This window comes from Dromaius novaehollandiae, chromosome 2 (assembly GCF_036370855.1).
Source record: "Dromaius novaehollandiae isolate bDroNov1 chromosome 2, bDroNov1.hap1, whole genome shotgun sequence".
Classification (NCBI taxonomy): domain Eukaryota; kingdom Metazoa; phylum Chordata; class Aves; order Casuariiformes; family Dromaiidae; genus Dromaius; species Dromaius novaehollandiae.
The window spans coordinates 72,243,681-72,258,781 of record NC_088099.1 but is presented as its reverse complement, the minus strand read 5'-3'; the positions used below and the strand labels follow the sequence as shown (position 1 = coordinate 72,258,781).

Here is a 15,101-nt window from a genome sequence, read left to right as displayed (position 1 = left end):
CAACAAAATAATCAGGCCAAGGTTGTACAGGACGTCTGTGGCACAGTAAGAAAGTGAGCAGACGTCTTCCCAAAAGAAGTCTTGTCCTCTCAGCACCAGACAATTGTTTACTCCCACACTTTTGCTTGAATGAATAAAGGATATTTTCTGAGCAATGTTGTACATCGAATCTGTCCAGTTACTGTTCTTTCTCATACCATCTCTGTTTTACCATAGCTTTCTTTAATAGACTGTAAGCTACGGACTAATATGCAGGTAGTAATAACGAATGATATAATTAACTATAATATTATAAGATAATTCTGTTTTTCTTCAGTAAAAGCTTAATAGTTTGTATATGAAAGCACTAGATTCCTTTCAACTGTTGTTTGCATATGCTGAAACCACAAAGGATATTGATTATTTTAACTATGCTCAATTTGCCTTTGAAACAGACATTCTAAAAAGCAAAGGAGCTTAAACAAACATGAAAGTAATCTAATACTGACATAAACATGAAAGATAATAAGATTACTATAAATTGATCTAAATATTACTTAACATAATTAGAAATGATTTTCTGATGGTATACTATTTAAGTTAAGCTTTTTAATGTTACTTAAGAAAAACAAGCAGAGCATTGCTTTCCAGAATTTTAATTGCTGTTGTTTATGACATTCAGTAAAACAATGGGCAAATATACATTTCACTTTACTGCTTCATATTTTGCATGCAGTTGGTAATCAACCATTGTAGTTTTGATCCAGCCATTTTTGCAAGGGTAGGTTTGTTGCCATTTTAATACTCTATCACTTTATTACTTTAAATCATGAACTGATTTTAGGTTTTTTTTCCTTCTTGGCACCATTTCTACTAGTTAACTTTATGAAAAGCAGTAATGTGAAGGAAACAAGCCATGCTAATAAACCTTACAGCCACCAAACAAAAATAACATACACAGAAAAAAAAAAAAAAAAACAGTTAAATTTCAATGCCTTTTGTCAAATTAGCTTTGGGACCAGCCCCCAAATTAACCCAGTTTGGCACTCATTTCATTGCCTCAGTCCCAAACAAATTACTGGAAGATTGGGACTTGCAAGGAACACAGCATTTGTTTTCCTTCCTAAAGGTTATCTGAATTATCTGATTATCACTAAATTCTGGAAAGTAGCTTTAAAATCAGATAGCACCATGTTTTATCTCGGTATTTAAAGAGCTACCTGGTTTTAACCAGCCTGGCACCTGTTTTCTCTTATGACTTAAGACCAAAATACTTCTGCTGATTATAAGGAAATAAATGATATGGTTTGGATAGATTATTTTCCATTAATAAGTTGAATATTTAATCAAATTTCAAGCTCCAAAGTGAACTTAAAGAGTAAATCCATAGAGGAGAGATAGCTGGGTAGTTTAGCAGAAATATAAAGACTTTGCTTGTGCTTCACATTCAGATATATGATCTGGGTTTATGAGGTTTTCCTCTACATGCAGAAATCAAAGAAAAAAAGAAGAATGCTGTTTTTGTTTTTATAGATTCCCATTTTAATTATTTATCAAGGTGCTCCTTTAGAAGAAATTGTTGTTTCTCTACAGCTGTATTCAGAAGCCAGGCAGGAAGAGCCTGGATCTCAACAATTGCTCATGGTGCATAAATTAAGAAGCAGTGTAAATGTGAAAAGAAAGTGCTTTGATACCTGGCAGCTGCTGTTCATCTCTGTGGGAGAAAGAATAATTGCCTTCTAGCACATTCTTTACCTAGCTTGAGGTTTGACTCATGATGTTGGGACCCCTCCTGGGCATTCGACTTCCCGAGAGCAAGGAATGGCAATGGCTTTTATGCCAGCTGAAACATAAGAGTCACCTTGCATCAAGACAACTTCCAAGACAACATTATCATAGTGAAATAGGGAGCCCCATCAAAATGTCCCTTAACGAAATTGTATTCCTAGGTCAGGAATGGAATGCTTGTGCCAAGAAAGACAGAGGAGAAGATGGCACCAGAAACCAGAAGTATATGCTGGAAATGAAAGGGAAAAAAATAACACTGTGTTGTCATAGATTCACAAGGAGAACTTAGAAGAAAAGATCTACTTTAAGAGCCTCAAATGTAACGTTTAGATTCTGTTTCTCCTATCTTCACTCCTCCATGGTCTCCCACCACCACTTGCCTTAACTTTGCAGATATCTGTGTTTCCCATGTGCCTGTTTCTACAAGAGAGGCTCCCAAGGCTCCAGAATTTCACAGAAAGGCTGTCACTATCCTGGCAGAACGGAGCTGTAATACTGGTATCATGCCCAAGACCTCACAAGTTTAAAAAGCAAGATGTACTCCTGCCTATCTCAGGCCAAAACTTATCCAATAGCCAGGAGCAGCATTTCCCTCATCTGTAGAGATGTGCTCTTTACTGCTTAGTGGAAGGAGCACTCACCCAGAATCAAATCCCAATTGTCTCTGAACATAAATCTCCCACAGGAGCGACTTAATCCATGGGCTAGTGAACCTTCTAATTTCTCCAACTAGAAATGTTCTACCTCCAGTATGTAATTAGCATTCATCTCAACAGGGACTGCAACTCGATTCTCCCACGTCCCAGGGGAGTACCCTGACCACTGGACTGTAGGATTCATTTGTCATTTTCCCCTCTTTCTTCTAGCCCAGTGAATATTTCATTATTTTAATATACAGGCATACAAACACACACAAAATTCACACATCCATAGAATAATAGATATAATAACAGGAATAGCAATACATGCATGCTTTCTATAATTTGAGAAGTGCAAAAAATCTTACAGATGCGTGACAGGCATGCACTGTGTTCATTAAAAAAAAAAAAATCCAAATTGGAAGAATGAAAAATTTTTATGTTAGGAAGCAAATTTTTTGCCTATTAATGTTATTACCTCACAAGTGGCTGAAATGCATCTTTGGCTTATTGCAATGGCTCCCAGTATTTGTATACTGAAGCTGTGCAAAAACCCTAAACCACAAGTAACTCCCTGGGTTTCAGTTTTCGTTATAAGCTCAACACTCAGTTCAGGTTCACTGAAAGGACATTACAACCCTGGAAAGTCCATAAATGATGTAATGCAGATCTCTCATATGACCTACTGTGTTCCACAGTGCAGTGTATTGATAGATAACAACATTTGTTTCCTATTCAGGAATTACTGTCATCATTGCTCTGCAAAGCTGTTTTATGTAGACAGCATAAAATGAAGACCCGCTTTATATAGACAAAATGTAGGGAAAGATATGGAGGTAACAAAATTACTATTTTAAAGTGATTGAAAATAAGTTAGAGGAATGATGCTTAGGTAGCAAACTCAAGAACGAGCAAGTTGGGTAATGTCAGATTTATGGTTCCCTGTGAGATCTTAATTCTGCTCCTGTGCACATCTAACCTGTGCTCTGAGTGAAGGAGTCTGATGAAAAAAATACTCTGTCACTAAGTAATTAAGGTCTGTGGCATAGTACAGATGAACAAAAGGTCAGATTAAATTTGCTAAGATGTTTTATAAGCCTTTCCTTCTGAGATCGACTGTACAGCACTAAGGGTCTTTTAAGCTAAATTTCTATATATGTAATTATTTAAAGAGAGGTAAAAAGCAGCTGTTTATACATAACAGCAACTTTTATGAAGCAACAATAGATTTAATTGCTACATTTTGGACATTAAAAAAACATTTTTTACTACTTGAGCTGCAGGTAAAACTACCATAAACGAATGTAGAAGGTGGTTGCTATCTCAAGGTAATCTTGCCACATATCAACTTTTGGAAAAATGAGTAACTAGTACTGGTACCACATGTCCCAGAACACATCCACTGATGTAGAGGCCCACAGTGAAAATTTTTCTGAGGAACCTAAACTGAAGGAAGGAAATACTAACTCGCAAGAGCTTGTAATTCAGCAATTCCTGGTTGGAATTTCATGAACAAAGGAAATCTACTTGTTCACCCTATCAGCTGTTTTCTTTTGTTTTGTTTCATTTTTGTTTTTGTTTTGCCCTCTACAGTTGTTTTCCACAAATATTGCAAATTTTGATACTTCTTTCCCAAAGATGTTATTCTGTCCAGGAGCAAGTCCTCAATCCTGCAGGAAATACCTGCTGAATAAAATGAAAACTGAGAGAGTCAGAGAGAAAGGAGTTGGTTCCTTTACAATTTCCATGGAGGGATACTGTGCAGCCCTGGAATCAATGTGTTGTGCTAGTCCAGCTGGTATTCCCACTGCATAGGAAAGCGAATATCTGTTTTATTGTTGTGCTGGCAGATCCGCCAATTCTATCCTGGATCTTGGCTTTGTAGCAGCTACTTAGGACCTTTACTGAGTTGGGTGTTGCAGCATACATGAGGGATGCCCCCCTTCCACAGTCTCTTAATCCAGCTCCTTTCTTTAGCCACAGATCAGAAGACTAGATTTATCCCTAAAAGGGGTAGAGTTTGCCTTCAGTCATCTCAGAAGAGAGCTGTTTTTGAAGCTTCTGTTTCTTTATGCCCCTGGCAGAAAATAGTGGTTAAATTTAATCTAAGAAATTAATTCCTGCTTATAACTGTTATTTAATAAATCTTATTATTCTGACTATTCAATAGGAACCACCTCTGCACAGTAGTTATTATTCTCACAGTTCCAATCCATACCATGTAGTATTTGTACACAGATTCGTATTTTATTATATCTAAACTAAAAATTTTTTGTATAATCTAATTAGATATTTTGCAAATAAATAAATTCCATCCAGAATTACACTATCTGAACAGTAATGTAAAGGTTTGAATACTTAAAGAATAAAATGGTTACTTACCAGAAATTTCTATTGCATTAATTAAACATCCAGCTGGCTTTGCAAAAATTAAAGAATCTTACTTAATCCCCTTTATCTGTATCACATTTCCTGTCTGTAAAATATTTTGAGAAGATGCATGAGATAAAATAACATAACATGACATATGCTTACAATTCAAAAATGTCCTGCTAATGCTGAAAATATTGACATTTCTTCCTGAGGTTCTGATGGAAAATACAATATAATGTCTTACATCAATTGAATAATTAGAGATTATAATAATTCCTGCAAGTCTTTTATATGCAGCAATTCAGAGAAAATTTCAAAAGATGAGATTTGCGTAAAGGTGAGTGTCAAGAAATACTAAGTACCTCTGCTCCAATAACAATGAGATATTAAAGAGGAAAAATTAAAACTCCTCTGGGGAAAAATGCTGGCAATGCTTATGTAAATATTGGGAAACCCTGAATCACAGGTGGAGAAATGTGTTGATAGCACGCTCCTCACAGTTTATGGGAAGTGGTATATGAAAACAATAATGGAGTATTTAACATCTTTTCATTCAAGTCCGGTAATGAAAGAAAATGATGACCACTCGCAACAATTTACGGGATCACTTCTAAAATTCTTTAGCAGAAATAATATATTTGAAACATCAGTGACTTAATGCCATTCCCCTCTCCTTCTTCCCTTTAATATTGTATATATATTTTATGTGTATTTTATATACATTTGTCAGAAGAATATTAATGTTCTGCTTTATGATTACCGCCACCTTTCTAATCATTGCTTTTTATTGCTCTTGTTCAGTACAGCTTAGCCGCTGAGCATGAGCAACAAAATGGGGAAAAAAAGAAAAGCAAATACTGTATTATATCATCATCTGGGGAGCATGATTGTTTCTGCTGTGTTAATTTACACTAAAATCTATGACCCAGTGAGTCTGATTGATTGCCAAGGGCAGAAATCCAGCCCCCGGCCTAGTTTATTTTGTGAACTGTAGCCTTAGATATTGCTGCGAGCCACAGTGATATTGATTTGATATACACTAGATGGCTCTTTATGCTCTTTGGGAAATTTATTGTGCAGAGTCAGAACTCAGACAGATGGGGAGAAGCAGCTCTTTAAATTGAAGAGGGTTATCATGGTTTGACTCCTGGGTCACTCAGGTTACTGAGTGGCCTGAGTGTGGTGAGGTCGGAGCAGGCCCCCGGGACTAATGCTCATCAGTTTTGAATGTCAAATCTCCTCAGTGGACTTGAGTTATTGCTAATAGGAGCTTGCTCGGGCCTATAACATTTGGATGGCCTATAAGTTAAACATCATACCCCTTTCTTCATGTCATGGTCCTTTAAATTATAGTTGAGCATACCACCTTTGCTCTGGACGTTTAGCACGGGATGGCTGCACGTTACGAAGAAACTTGCCTCGGAAGTGGGCTGCATCATTACAGCTACTATCTGCAGAAGAGCTGTAACTGCACCTTGCTTTCCTCAGATAGTGCTGCAGCTTTGTCCTGTGGCCTTTGCTTGCTAAAACACTGTTACCGTCTTGTTTTTGTACAGTAGATATTCAATAGCTGTTGGCTATCAGCGTAATGAAAGTCAGAACACAGCTCTGCTTTTCCTGGAATTTACTATCTTTTCTTTAAGCAGGAAGGGAGAGGAGGAGGTATGTGGGAACTTCTGGTTGTGGGACATAGAAGACCACCATGGTGGAAATGCCATATTTGTGGGATAATGAGTGGATAAGAAAAGAATGCTCTAATTTGGGATAAAGTATTCTTTTAGATTTAAGACATATATCTCCATAAAACAAGGCTAGGTCTGCTATGATTAGCCTAAGTCTAATCAGCATTTTTACTAAAAACTGCTAATTGCTAAACAATAGTTCATGCTACAATAAATACTGAAGAGATCCTGGAACATATTATCTATAAATTTAAAGGCAGAGATTATACTTTATATCACATTATGGCTAAACTTTTTAATTACGGAACGAGAACTCCTACACCTTTTAATAGATACTTGAAAGAGTGTTATAAACTCTACGCAGTCCACAGTTCTGCACTCAGTATATCAGTGTTTCTCAAGGCTTTTGAACTGTGTCTCCTCAGAGACCAAGAGAAGGATTCTTCGCCTGATAGGGAGAACCAGGGAATTAACCCAAAGTAAACAAGCCCCTCATCTATCCAGGAGATGTGAGAAAGGCTCCATGTTGCCTCAGAGAGCAAAAGATAATACTGCTTCCAGTTTTTATGAGTAACTGTTGTTCTCCCTATGCACAAAAATTAATGCTACTGCCCTGTTTTTCTTCAGATAGCATGTCACTCACACAGGAATTGGAGAAAGTAGTAATTGTTTTTCTTAGCTGTTTCCCTTTCTTGGTCTGATTTTTGGTGAAACTTGGACTTAATGCTCTTTAAAAAAAGATAGCACAACACTTATTTCCAACAACAGAAAAAAAAACCTTTTGGGAACACACATCTGCTCTATTCCACTTTCTTTACCTATCCAAAACAAAGAAATCTCAGGAGGTTAATGATAAACGGCTTAGCCTAGCCTTTTGGACTCTCTGGCAGTATTCTTCTTGGCAATATACTGCAGCTCTAGCTGTGAATTATAGATATGCTATTACCATTTAAACATAATGCTGTCTGGCTTGTGGTCTGAGATTCCTGGGACTTTATTCTTCATTTGAAGTGAATACTAATTGAGAAAGTTACACATTTATATAGCTCCTGAAGAGTACCACCTACTTCACGTATCTCTCTATTGTAAATTAATATGTAGCAGATGGTGAGATGAGATAGTTTGACAGCCTACCATCACTTTAACCTCTCTCTGAAAAAAAAAAAATCCCATTAGCTTTTCTGCTTTTAGGCTCTTAACCCCCCAAAGTATCCTTAGTTATCATATCATGGGATTTTCTGATATGCCAAGGAAAAAAATAATTAAAGATACCCTCTTCCATTTAAATGCTTGTTGTAATTTTACTGGGCATATCTTTTCCTCTTAACTTCTCCAATAATTTCAATTTAAATCTTCATTTAGAATGAGATTTTTCTTCCAAGGGGGATTTTTTTTATCTTCAGGGACAACTTAGTGCACTGCAGAAGCAAACACAGAAGCCCTTCCATATATTATGATTAATGTGGTATAAGGAGCTCCCCTTGCTAGAAATGCAGAATCAATGAAAGCAGAGCCCGTAAGTAGAATTTAAATTCAATACACATTGGAATCTTATGGCTCAATTCAAAGTGGCTCTAAAGGAAGTAATTAAACACTAACCAAGGCTTTCAGTAAGAAAGAACTTCGGCTAAGGGAGGCCTGCTGAAAGTCTTCATTCAAAGTATTCAGTTACTTTTTCTTCCTTCACTCTTTCTAATAGAAAAAGGAGAAGGATTTTTTTGAAGATTTGGGAATCCATGTTAAGAGCTTTAGTTTTAAGTCTACTTTAAAAGAAATGGTCTAATTGAATCTTTCATTCTGATTGGCTGATAGAGGTGTCCTATTTGCCACAGAATAAAAATCTATAGATCATTATCAGACAATTGCAAGAACATCGATAGTGTACATTTAGAATTCTTCAAGATGGACTGAAACAAGAGATTGTTCAGTTTTATAACATTGTTCATGTGGTGGCTTTTTTTTTTTTTTTTTTTTTTTTTTTTTTTTTTTGACTCACTGAAGTCAATGAGTAAACACTCAGGGTCTGGGAATAATATCTGGCATGGAAGTCTCAGTCTTGCAGGATAACAAGAACTACCTCTAACTTTGGGATTTGATAATATAGTGTCACCTAGGCAATACTTTTACTAAGCCCTCCTTAACTGTTACACATTTTGCAGCAAATTGGATCAAAATTTTGCTTGTAGAAGGATGTGATCCTCATACAAATATCTTTCTATATGAAAATGTGAATTGGTCACTGGTGGACAAGCAACGATAAACCAGGAAATGGTCAGCTTCATGATTCAGCCCATCTCTACCGGTCTTCTTTTATTCGGCAGTTTTAATATTCACAAATACCAGCTTGCTTGCATGCATGCACACAGAGGCCCATACACACTCTCACAAATATTTATAAAAAACACTTGCTGACTTACACACACACATTTTAAAATACTGACTTAAATGCCTGAAGATAAGGAATTCACATTAAAAATAACTCTGACACTTTACTTTTTTGTAGGAGATGTTTTAGATCTGTCTTTTCCTTTCCGTTTGTGAGTGAATGTGTGAGGCTTTCTGCTCTTATGTGCATCTCCTGGAAATGTGGGATATTCCAAGCCTTTTCTACCTCAGTGTCATCTGAGGTCATCCAGCAAGGAGAGCATCCTCTGTTTTCATTATTTGTGAACTCCCTTGTGCAGTATGAAGCATCTTTTTTTCTGGATTTTCAAGTCAGAGATGGGACAAAGAAATTATAATTGCATTCCTGGAGCACCAAAACCATCTTCAAGCTTTATCAACTGCATGGAGAGATTGCAGCTGCCATTCCCAACCAAACATTGCAAAGGCATGGATGAGAGCAGCTGGCTTAGGAAGTAGAGCAAAATTGAGTAGTCACGAGCCTCAGACTGGGAAGGATGAATTTCACCTCAACAGTCCATTTACACAGCCATTGCATAGACCCCTATTACTCTGGCTTCATGTGAGTGCAGGGGATTGAATTTCACCCAGAGAGTTAGAAATACAAATAAAATTGTATTAAATAATTAGACCCTATAATTGTGGATTACTTTTCATTTGTATTAGAGAAAGGCAAGGTTTCTTCAGATCGACAGAATGTTGTTTGGTGCTTATATCACATCTGATTTCTAACTGACATTTCAGGATTGTTTATCTTCCTTTCTCCTGGATTTTTCTATTTAAACTGATTCCAGATATCAGAATATAATTAATTTCCCCTCACCCTATATTGAGATAGCAGGCTGAAATAGCAGATTTAGCACAACTTTAATATTGTTTTTAATAAGAAAATACTTTACTTTTTAAATTGTTCACTTTTAATACTTTTTCTTTGCAAGTCTGAGAGGTAACCAAAACATTTTCTTTAGTTGTTTCCTCAATTTTATATACGATGGAGAACCTCAGTAATGTCCCTTAACACACGCCAAGTAACATAATAAAGCCTCCATCATATTTCAGTATAGCAATATCAGCAGGAGGTTTAAATATGACTTTGAAATGCTTTAAGACTCTTGTTTTTAATATGGGAAATAGGTCATGAGTTTTAATAACATTTAACATACTTGTGGCTGATTTAAACTTTATTACTTATTTCAAAAGCCTAATTTTGACCCTGATTAAAATTTTTAGATGGAGTCCCGTTAAAAGATTTTGAGTCATTGTCTTTTTGTAGAGCATTGTGATTCCCCAAGAACTAAGCAGGAACAAGGGAGCAGTCATTCTTGGAGAAAGATAGGAAAGAGCCTACATTTGCGGGAAAAATTGCTCATAGTCAAATGTCTCCAGGGTTGCATGACTAGAGGGGAAGACAGTGAGTTGTCTCCTGCTGTAAACTACCATAGGCTTGTGAATAGGAGGATCCACTGAGATGCTTTTTTCTGCTCGTCTGCCCTGAATCATCCCTTTTTGGCTTTTCTCTCTTTTTTGGGAAAAATCTAATAAAATTTTTAAAAAGTCACCTAACATTATTTTAAAATTTCATATATTGGAGAATTCACTACAGTCCTTAGCGAGTTGTCTCATTAGGTGCATATACTTTCACTACTGAAAACATGTTTTATTTTTGACTCTGAATTTTAAGGTTTAACTTCCAGCCATTTGATCTTCTTATACTTTTGTCTGGTAGATCAAAGAGCTCTCTGTTATCAAATTTCTGTTCGTGTTGCTATAGCATCATACTGGGAACTCTTGTTCAGCTGATTATCTCCTGTTGGCCATACTTCTACCTGAGAAGTCCTTTTCATCATCACTTCATACAGTACAATATGCACTTCACTCTTTGTTAGTACACGTACGTTTTTACAATTGGCTTCATTAAAATGACCCCAGGTTGCCAAGCAATCCAGATAGTTTCGCAGCAGTGACTTGTCTTATTATCTGCTCTACCTGCAGCCTTTGTGCCATCTGCAAACTTTATCAGTAACTATTTAAAAGTGACTTCTAGATAAAAATACAAATAAAGTGTAAAACTATTTTTGTCAGACCCCATTTAGAAGCATAGACATTTGATGATAGTTTCTGCTTACAAGTACTTTTTGAGACTTACTGCTTAGCCTTTTTAAAATCTATTTAATACATAACATGCTAATTTTGTATCACTCTCATTCCTGAATCAAAGTGTTGTGTTGTAATAACTGGAATGTCTCACTGAAATCTCAGTACTGTTTATCAATCTGATTAGCAACCAAATTTGTTATCTTATAAAAAATATATTAATTTAGCTCGATGAAGTCTATTTTATGGTACAGCCATATTGACTGAGAGTAGTTATTTTACTTTCCTTTGATTCTTCATACATTGTCTCCTATCAGCCATCTCATCATCTTTTATTATCATGACAGCAGCCCTGCAGTTACTTATATCTGCCCCCCTCCCCTTTTTCTAAACATTGCTACCTCATTGGCTTTCTTCCAGTCCTCAGGAAATTTCTCAGTGTTTCAAGAATTACTAAAAAGCAACAATAATGAACCAGAAAAGCTAATTCTTTTAAATTCTTGGAAGCAAATTGTTTAGACCTACTGATTTAAAATGCCCAACGTTAGAGGCCTCTTAGTATTTTCTTGCATTATTATGTGCATGGAAAATATTTCATGTTCATGATCATGAGATAATTAATACTTCATCCCGTTTCTCCTCCCAATACAGAACATTGCTGTATTCATATTTACACATCTCCCATTACCATCTGATAATGGCTCTGTTCCTTTATTAGGATTCCCTTCATTCCTAAGATACTTTCAGATAAGCACTTCTGTATTGTCCTTAGCTCTTTTGGTCATTGATTTTTTTCCTTTTATCCTTTTGCTTCTCTATCAGTTTTGTACAGTTCCTAGTTTATATTCATTGTTCTCTGCTTTTCCTCCCCTTTACTTTCATCTTGGTTCTACATTATTTTTTTATTCCCTTTCTTTATAGCTGCCTTCACTTCCCCACTAAACCAGCCTGTTTTTTAAATCAGTGTAGCCTTTTCTGTCAGTTATGGGATTGTGGCTTTTTGGATATCTAGTAAAACATTCTTAAACCGTTCCAAATTGTCATTTATGTTTTTCTGTTTTACGTCTTTCTCTGACCTGCTATGTCTTGTAATTATTTTCAGCTTTGTGAAATGGTCCTTTTAAAGCACCAGCTACGTACATTACATTTTGGATGCCCTCCTGACTAGTCTAGCCATGCTGTCTCCTAGAAGATTGGTTCCCCTTCTACTGAGATGGAAACCATCCAACCCTACAGCCTGATAATTCCTCACAGAGGGTGAAGGAATTCTCTAAAAAAGAAAACCTTTTCCATGTACTACTTAATTGCTTAGCTATTAAAGCTATTGAGAATTTATTGTCGTCAGTGTTTTTTGCTTTGCCTTTCCTTTCTCCTGTGGTACAGGAAATCAGCACTTGCTATAGTACCATCAGGAGTTGATAAACTGGGAGGTGTCTTACAAAGATGAGTCATAAATGTCAGCTGGCCCAATCACATCTAGAAAAGTGACCATCTTACTTCCAGGATTCACTACTCTCAAAGTCACATCTTATCTCATGGCTCTCCCAACAGAGTACCAATGTGTTTCCTGCAAGATGGTCTTCCCACTCTTAAGGAAAGAATCCCTAACTAGGATCATTCCACTAATCATGTCTGATTTATATGAACTTCATTTGGTTGACTGCATTCTTAGAGGCTTTTCTGTAGTTTCCATGCTGAGAACATGAGTGTATATTTTTAGCCACACTGAGTTTATTCCAGGACTCCTCTACTGAGATTTAACTCTGGGTTAAGATTCCTAAATGACGGTATCCACAGAAAGGTGTCTAGGTGTACTGCAGGTATCTAAAGCTCCCATTCTAATGAACAGAAGTCCAGCCAATGTGGTCAGTGGAGTCACAAGAAGCAATTTAGCTCATTCTAAAGAATGTTCATCTCTTCGTAGTACTTAACACTTAGTAGAGTATACTAAAAGAGTTAAATCCTGAGATATCTGGAGGTAATGTGGCATTTCTGAAACTCTTTGAAAAATGACAAGGAGGAACTGAAACTGTTTTAATATTCCTTTATAGCTAAACCTATAGGAGCAAGAACTTCCCAGCTCATTCCCAAACTTTTTCAACTGATTGCAGTTTCTAGATTTGACAAAGGTTTCAGTGTAGCTCCACAGGAAATAGACCACTTCTAATACCCTTGGGATTTGAGTGGTCAAGAGAAAATTCATATAAGTGGTTACAGCCATGAGGTGAGAAATGACATCAGTCAAATTTAATAATGCATTGATCTTGAGTTATGTTGCTTATCAGTAACCTCCTTGATAGCAAGTTAAAATATTAGTTTGTTAGATGATCTTGATTTTAATTTTCATTAGAAAACAAAATGAGCAAGTCTAAGACAACATTAATGAAGTTAACCTGAAGTTCATTACCTGAATGCCTGAATCATTCTGGAACTAAGCCTATTTATATTTTTCCTTTGTTGAGCTTTGAGGAACAGTGAGACAGGTAAGAATAGCTCCTCTCTGGAGAATCACTCAAGATGTCTAATGATCCAGATAGTCTTCCATTTATTTTAATAAAGTGTAAATGGTACAGTTTTTCACACTTCCCTAATGATACAGTTAAATCTAGTACAGTATGTAGCACTTTGTTTAGGCAAAATACCTATGGAAGGAAAATTTGAGAGGCCAGGTGCAAATTTTATCATCACACCACAGAGTAAAGAAATATTTCATTACGGTTCTGCTTCCTTTAATTTTTATGTATATGGAATATATCCATTGCAGCCTTATCTTCCTGAGTTTAATACCAGCCTGGAGACTGCACTCCCTGCTGAAAGCAGAGAGATTTATTTTCTGATTCCTTACTTAATGTTTATTTCTTCTCTATACCTTTTAGGTCTTTTTTAACTTGATGGTTTTAGATGCCTGGGCTTCTGCAATATCAGTCAGATGACTGATCAGACTTCTCTACCTGCTGCAGTTTTTTTGCATCTTTCATCACAGAAATTAGAGACTCACAATGTAAAGTGCTTCAAATATGGCAAAATGACACTTTTGTCCCTTATCAAATCAGGAAAACTTACTAATCCTAATCAAGTTATTTGTTCATCAATAGACTCTGATAGTTGTGCTATATCTTATATGCTTTCATAAGCTACTGTTCATTATATCATAATGAACATATATCTCTGTGGCAGAGCTTGTCTTCTTACTATAAAAATAAGTGTGGTTCTGGACTTTGGCCCATACATACTTTGGTCCCATAGATAGAAACAGCACTTCTTGTGTGCGTCTGCAGTGGTAGTTAATGGTCAGTGCAGGCTGAATTTTGTATGAGGAGTACCATTAGCTTTAGCCAGCTGATTTGTCCTTCTTTTCACTTCTGACCATTTTAGAATTACTGAGGCTCATTTTTGCACAGTGCTGTTAAAGTCTGATTTTAAAAAATAACATAGAAATCTACATCTTATTGACAGTCAGCAGGGGTTAGCCTGCCCAGTGGCAGATTTGAAATTGTATTTAGGCATCTAATAATATAGTCAGGTATTAAGTTGGCCTTTCAGAAGCACTTAAGTACTGAACTGCTATAATTAGACTGGCCAAAGTCTTCAAGACTGCTTCCTAGTCCCATCAAATAAAGATTCTTTTCTAGCTCGTTGACTGCCTAATGTACATCGTAGGCCTACAGATATTTCAAAAGTTGAAAGTGCTTGTCTGCACAAGGAAAAAATGAAACAGTTTTTGGTGGTGAGGAGTCTCAGGGTCTCTGCACACCTCTCCAGTAATACAGAACAGCTACAGGAGAGTGCTGCAGGACAGAGCATTGGTGTCTCTGAGGAAACATGGCATTAAGCAAAACATTTGCTCTTCTGCAAACCTCCTTTGACTGTATGCTTACCGAGGCAAAATCTGCCAGCCTGTCATTTGCAGGAGGATTAAATGCATATTCCTGTTTTGAATCACGCTACTGAAAGATATTTGACCTCTTTCTGTGTAAAAGCTGATGGATCTTTTTTAATAAATCTGTTTCCAACTGGGCTACACAATAAGGGCATGAGGGAAAGAAAGCTGGGGGTGAGCAGAAAGGGTACTACAGCATATGGAAAGTTTATATAAAACTTATGATGTTAACATGACTTCTTTCACCTAAGGAGAACCTATAAA

General features: G+C 36.4%; 1 long non-coding RNA gene across 1 annotated transcript in view; it reads left to right on the top strand.

The window, feature by feature from the left end:
- Window positions 1–15,101, top strand: part of LOC135327315 (uncharacterized) — a 152,472-nt gene that overhangs the window by 88,082 nt on the left and 49,289 nt on the right. The window lies entirely within an intron of this gene.